Source organism: Ambystoma mexicanum, chromosome 1p, assembly GCF_040938575.1.
Source record: "Ambystoma mexicanum isolate Mex_15411 chromosome 1p, UKY_AmexF1_1, whole genome shotgun sequence".
NCBI lineage: Eukaryota > Metazoa > Chordata > Amphibia > Caudata > Ambystomatidae > Ambystoma > Ambystoma mexicanum.
Genome location: NC_090921.1, coordinates 231,211,107 through 231,218,148, shown reverse-complemented (window position 1 = coordinate 231,218,148; position 7,042 = coordinate 231,211,107).

Below are 7,042 nucleotides of genomic sequence, written 5' to 3'. Positions count from 1 at the left end.
ACTGTCTATTTCCCATTTTGATGGGGATTTTCGGGGCTTCTCTGGCCTCTTCGGTGTCGAGTATGAGATTGACAAACTCATCTTGGTCATATGAGTCATACGGTATGTCATATGCAGCTCCCTGCATCTCCTGGTAGAAAGTTTCAGGCCCATATTCTTCTGGTGGGTGATCATATTCATCGGTGATATATCTGGTCCGATCCGTCTGTTCTGGCTGTGGTGGATATCCCGTCATGTGGTATTCGTCAATGGCTCTGACGTACCGTCTCTGTCCTTGGCTCTGTTGGTAGGATCGGGGTTGAAAATGTCTGGGAGGTGGCGGACGGACGAAAGTCCTTACTGGCGTTTGGGGTCTCACGGGAGGAAATGGTATGCCTTCCCTGCACACTGAGTGGAAATGACCTTCTCTTCCGCAGTTTGTGCATCGTTGCGACAGAGCGGGACAAGATCCTGCGTGTGGAAAAGACATTCCGCAGCGATAGCATTGTCTCTGAAGGCGGGGTGTTTGGATGTTTTGAGTTCTGTATGGCTGAGGCACCCTGTCGCCTGAACGAGATGGTTGTATGGTTGCGATGAGTTCCGCAGCGTCATGTTTGGGGTTGCTTGGGCTGGCCATGGATGTGGCCTGGGCATCGACCCTCTCATGTATGCGAGCGAGCTCGCTCACTTCCTGGATGGAGAGGGGTTTCTTTAAGAGCTGTTTCTTGAGGGCAGGGGACAAGCAACCTTCAATTACTCTTAATCTTATGGCTTCTTCCAGCGAAAATGCGTCGAATTGACAATTTGCACCTTTTACTCTCAGACGGGTTATGAATTCGTCGACTGTTTCCTGTGGCATTTGAGTGCACTTGTTGAAAAGGTAGCGTTCATAGTCGCGATTGACTTCGATGATGAGAAGTTTGTCGAGGGCCTTTATTAAATCCTTGAAAGTGTTCTGTTCAGCTGCAGGAATGGTTTTGACCACAGTCTTTATCTCGCCCCCCACCAGATTAAGGAAAATGTCTCTGATGTTGGGGGAATTTCCATCCCCAGATCCCCTGACGTAGTGCTGGAAATCTTCCATCCAATCGGTCCATCTGGGACCTTTCGTTGCTTGTGGGGTCATGGTGAAGGGGGGCGGTAATCGCAATTGAATCGGCTGCACCACGTGAGCCGGCGTAGGCGAACCTGGGTTGGACCCTGACGCGGAGGCTGGCGTGCTCATGGTGTCGGACAAATATGTATTTAAATGCCTTATATGGGTATGCCAGACTCACCGGCCTCCGGCGTGTGGGGTGTCGCAGGAGATGTCCGACCACTTCCCTGCGCTGTTATGTTGGGCCCACGGGCTCCTTTGGTCCACCGACGACCTTCTAGGGGTGTGGATGAGAAAAGGATGTCCGGATATGGGAGGAGGAGAACTTGGGAGCCTTCAGGGCGTGATGATGGAGGTACTGCGAGGAGGAAGAGGGCTTCCGCCCATGTGGGACACCAGGATGTAGGAGGAGGAGGCCCAGGGCCTTCAGAGTGCGAAAATTGGCGGACTGCCAATGCGGACGTGTTGTGCGCGCTCGGAGGGGGCCCAGGGCAATCAGGGCGCGAAAATTGGCGGGCAGCCAAATGCGGACGTGCGCGCTCGCGGCGCGGTGAGTGGCGGAGAGCCAAAGGAGGAGCGGAAAGCCAAAGGAGGAGCGGCGGATTGCCGCGGAGGACTCGTGGAAAGCCAAAGGAGGAGCGGCGGATTGCCGCGGAGGACTCCGTGGGCGCTCAGGGAGAAAACCTCGTCGCCAGTGTTGAAGGAGGACGCGCACACACAGAGATCGTATTAGTGCTTCCTTTATTTCCTAAACTGTAAAACTAACTGGCGCTCAGCGCGCCTTTTCCCATAACTCCCTTCTCCCCTTCTCCTCCCGCCGTATCATCGCTCCGCCCCCACAACGGTGGGGGCAGGCACTCCTTAACCCCTGAGTGCTCGGCAACAGAGAGTAATGAGAGTAATAACAGAAACGGGGGGGGGGACACAATGGAAAGGGTCCTTTTATGGGAATCTACGTTTCCCAATGGTTTTTCAAAGGAGGGAATGAGCCCCAACCGGCCCTCTCGGTGGACTCCCACATCAACATTCAACTGCACCTTTAGGGTACAACACAAAATGTGAGGACACCCTGCAAAATGTGGTGAGAGGCCCCAGATATACAGAAGTCAAGTGGGCCCATGAGATCCACCACACCTTTGGCCATCCCGGGTTTTCCACAATTCAGAATGAGCCACGCAGGATGTGTATCCAATTAGAAATGCACACAAAGGCACAGTGTGAGAAAATGACGTGTAGCCCAGCAGAAGGTCTACTGGATCTCCTGGGGCAGAGGCCGCAATACTTTCTTCAGCCTGCATGGCATTGGTGATGCTCCACCTCCCAGAATGCCAAGCGCAACCCAGGCCAAGACTAGAATCTTCTAGGTAGAATGGGGCATGGTGTGGCATGTATGCACTCACTCCCACCAGCCTCCCTTCTAGCCCCTTCTCCCTCATACCCACGTTTACTTTATAGATGTTTAGTGCATCCAGTCCCCACTGCATTTGAAAGATTCTAGTACGTGTCTGTTCTTTTATTCTTTTAAGTCTAGGCACTTGTAGTCCTGGATTTATAATGAGGACATCCAGGGCTACAGGGTCTAGATCACAAAGTAACGAAAGAGGATTGAATTGTCATCTCCGAAAGGGAATTTGGCATTTTCAAGGCTGCAAGGAGCTTGCAACCGATCAGAGTTCTGGATACCTTGGGCCGTTTAGCTCTAAGGGAGTGTCAGGCCAACAGATCGGATATGTGACGTCTTCTTGCCCTCACATTTTTGCCAGTAATGGTGATACAAGTTACCTCAGAATAGCAGGAGCATATGGGTGTGTCGATGTGTGAAATATATTGCGAGCAGCTTCATAATCATTTGAGCAGAGTGGCGCAGCGGAAGCGTGCTGAGCCCATAACCCAGAGGTCGATGGATCGAAACCATCTTCAGCTATGATTTTTCATAATGTTTACATTATCTCGGTTTCATATTGATCTACTTTCCCCTCCTAGTGATCGTTGTTCATTTCTCATCATTTGCGTTTTTTCCCCAAAGTTTACCTTCTCTTTTTTCACATTTTATTACGTAAATGAATTTCATTCCGAGTTCGACATCTGCCTGTTCTAACCATTGGGTCCCAAGTATGATGCGAAGTAGTGTCCGAGGGCCGGGGGCGAGTGGATACGTGGGGTGGGGAAAGGATGAACTAGTAACTGACTCATTACTTGTGTTTAGAGATGGGGCGGGATCAGGACGGCACTGTCTGTCCTGTCTTTCCTTGAGTAGCTGTAGCCGTCCTGTCTTTCCTTGAGTAGCTCTAGCTTGTGAGTTGCACAGGCAGTAGGATGTTTGGGGTTTGTGCATACATAGTGCGTGTGTAGTTTATCTGCACATGCTCAGTAATTAATACACGGGCAGGATGTTTTGACATTGTGGTTGTACTAGTGTGTATGGGCCCGATTCATGGAAAAGTGCGCATTTTTCCCACAATTGCAGCGCGCCGAGAATGGCACTGTGTGATCCTGCTCGCAGAACAAAAAATGTGTGCCCCGTGTATTCATGGAATTTTCTGTGCAAAGTAACTGTATACGCAAGTTGTGGACGGAACGCGACCCACAATCCAGCACGCAAAGCTAAAAACAGCCAGTACAGCTACCTTTGCGTACTCCCCCGTGTGTGAATACACGCACCCTTAAAACAGTGCGTCGGGGCCCCCACAAGCGGGCCTGCATCTCGGGGACATATAACTGCAACCAGCACCCCCAAGGACATGTGTACAGTTTCACGCAAACCATTTATTTTCTCGGTCAAACTGCGTGCAAACCCCGTATATAGTCCCTGGACCCTGCTACACTGCATACACGCACCCGTAAGTACGATCGGAACCCCGTCTGCATGCACGTACCCCTAAATCCGACATGAAAACTCACCTCCAGAGTTGTGATTCCTCTGCGCAAGTCATTACGCCTGCTTCCGGGTGACGGAGATTTCGAGGGAACTTTGTGGGCATTTCGCATGGTCACAACCATGACTACGCTTTGTCGTGCGCATATGTGGGCGTGCTATGGACTGCCTTGTGATCCGTCTTTCTGGCTTGTTGTTCCCCATTTTTCGTGTTCTGCACCCTATTCCTGCTCCTATACAGGCCACACCCACCCCCTACGTGAAGACTGGCGAAACACACTTGCTCGCTCGCAGAGCCGTGCCGAGCCTGCGTAAATTCCACGCAAGTCCCGGAAAAGTCCCACACAGTCGACGAGCAGTGTTTCACATGCAGTTTGTCGTGCAAGTTCCCGATTTTACGGGCAAATAATTCCATGAATCGGGCCCTATGTCTTTATGATGTCCCGTGGATGTAGTGTGTCTAACTTTGTGAGGGCCTGTGACTCGTGTGAAAAACACATCGGTGTAAGTCTGTCAAGATCCCATTACGGGCCCAGGGCGGTCGGGCCCAGGGGAAAGGTGTTTTCCCCCATGATAGAGGGAGGAGGTGGACAGGTATGGTGGCTGGCTGGCGTAAGTGTGTAGGATGGAGCAAGCTACAATCTGCATCAGCACGCCTCCCACGGGAGAGGGAACGCCGGCACCTGCAAAGGAGCGCCGAGCACGTGCGGGGAGGCAACAGCCCTGGCATAACGCTGACAGGGCGTGGGCCAAGGCTATAAAACCACGCCCGGACCGCAACCTCTGCTTAGCGTTTCTTCTGCTCTTTGCAAGAGCAGTGTCTCGCCTTACCGCTCCTGCTCTCAGTGTATCTGCAAATGACTTTACATGGATGGCAAGCAGTGGAAACTCACCTGAATAAACTCACCTGAATGAGGATCCACGCCCCTGCATAAAGACTTTGCCCCTGTGTTTGTTTTCGTTTTTTCCTGAACAGCACCCGGAGTCGACCAAAGGGGGCTGCTCATCTTGGACATTGGTTCTTCATTGTCTGCTCAACTTGGTTCTTCCTCGCTACTCTGACTGTTGTCATTCCCGCAGCATCCGAGGACCTGAAAAGCAAAGCAACAGTGTGAGAGATCCCATTCTGTTCTTCGACCGCCTCCCGTTTGACACCCGTGCTTAATCAAGATTTACCTGTTCACCGCGTTTAATCAAGACTTGTCTGTTCACCGTCATATCATGTGTGTTGCAGCCGGCCTGGACCATGCACCTTCAGTAAAGTAGCTGGAGGCCGATACGTACCAGAGGACCGCGACCGTAGTCGCAAACATTACGGCGAGCAGCGAGCCAGCCAACCCAGGCTCTGAAGGGGAGGGGAAGAAGGGAAGGCCCTGCGCTCATACTTATCCTGTACTTACCATTAGGTCCTCCTGACCCCCAGAACGATACATCCCAAAAGTCCCGAAACCACCCAGGCCCCTCCCAACCTCACGGTCCCCTGGGTGTTAATCCCCAGTCGGCCAGTGGGGGGAGGAGTGGCTGGGGCGAGCGCAAATGACCCCTCTATCCTCCCTAACTTTATCTCCTTGCCAAGTTTCAGGTCCACTATCTCTTGCTTGCTAGCTGCTGACTTCAGGTTTTTTGGGACCACTCTGCTGTGCACGTTGATACTAGGTATCGTGAAACCCTCTGAGAAACCCCCCAAAAGCACAGCGGCGGCTACTCTGTTGTGATAGGAATTCAGCAGCTGCTGCTTTTTCTCATGCTTGATTGGGGTTGGGGCTATTACCCCCATGCTCGGTACCCCCTCCTTCTGCTTAGCCTGCTCCCTCTGCTTGGGGACCTGTTGTTCCTTAATTCCGCACTAGGCGGATGTGTGGTCTCCACCACATTTGCTGCATGTGTGCCTGAACTTGCAGATTGCCCCCACATGCAGTTCCTTTCTCAAACTTCCTGATCTACCAACCCTTGGATCAGGCACCACCACCGCCCTGAGAGGGCCACCTTCTTCTGTCGTTACCCGCCGGTCAAGTGGCACAGCGAGTAGAGCACTTGCTAATGTAGGTTCAAATCCCGGCAGGGCCAAACTCAGCCTTCCATCCTTCCGAGGTCGATAAATGAGCACCACACACGGTGGGTAATAATAAGCAGCGCTCAGATACCTGAGGGTTCGTAGCGCTATATAAATGCCAAATTATTACCCTGATGGAGCCTGCCCTGCTAGCTCTTGCATTGCCTGCTCCTTCATGGCCTCCTTTACTATGTCCAGCCTCATCTGCTCTAGCTAAAGCAGAGTGAATATGTCTATGAAGGCCTTGCTCCACCATTTTTCGTTTATTTCCAATGGCACGTGCCACACTAAGCCTGCAGCCCTGGTGGTCAATGGCGTGAACACTGGGCCCCTTCTGAACCCCACCACCGATGCGCCCATGTCGGCTATTCCTACTACCCGATGGATGGCCCTTTTTTCGAGCCACCATTCGTTCCCCGGAAAGCCCACTGGGAGGGGACCTGCTCCCCCGCTAAGCTTGGGAGCTGCGCTCCTCAAATGCGTGGACAAACCATTTGCTGCAGTGCCCCTCACTGGCGCTAATCCATTTGCAATGGGCCATCGTCTCTCGCCCTGCTGCGGACCTGCTTCTCTCCCCCAGTGCTGCGCTCATGCCGCCTCCCATATTTGCCCCAGCCTGCAACCCATAGTTATCCCTGCAAGCATTGACATTCTCGACTCGCCTGCTGTCATGCAAGCTTTTCAGCGCCCTCTATACATGCATCTCTACCATTTTTGTGATCCTCTCAGCCAATAGGTCCAGGTCAAAAATAAAAAGGTCAGGCGCGCACTCTAGTTCCCAGTCTTTTTAATCCTCAAACTAGTAATAACAGGGTTTGATCCCAACAATGTTAAATCCCAACTGCCACAAAATATACCAGGGTTAACTCCCAACTGCCAGTTCAAATGCACAATAGTTCTGCTCCTCCAAATACTTTCGAGTCTCCAACTCTCTTCAGGGAGGCTGTGTTTATATTCAGCTGTTGCCAATTGCTTGTTTAATTACAGTGTCAAGGAATTCTGGTCTTTGTAGTGATGTCACAATGTTTTGTTCAGGAAA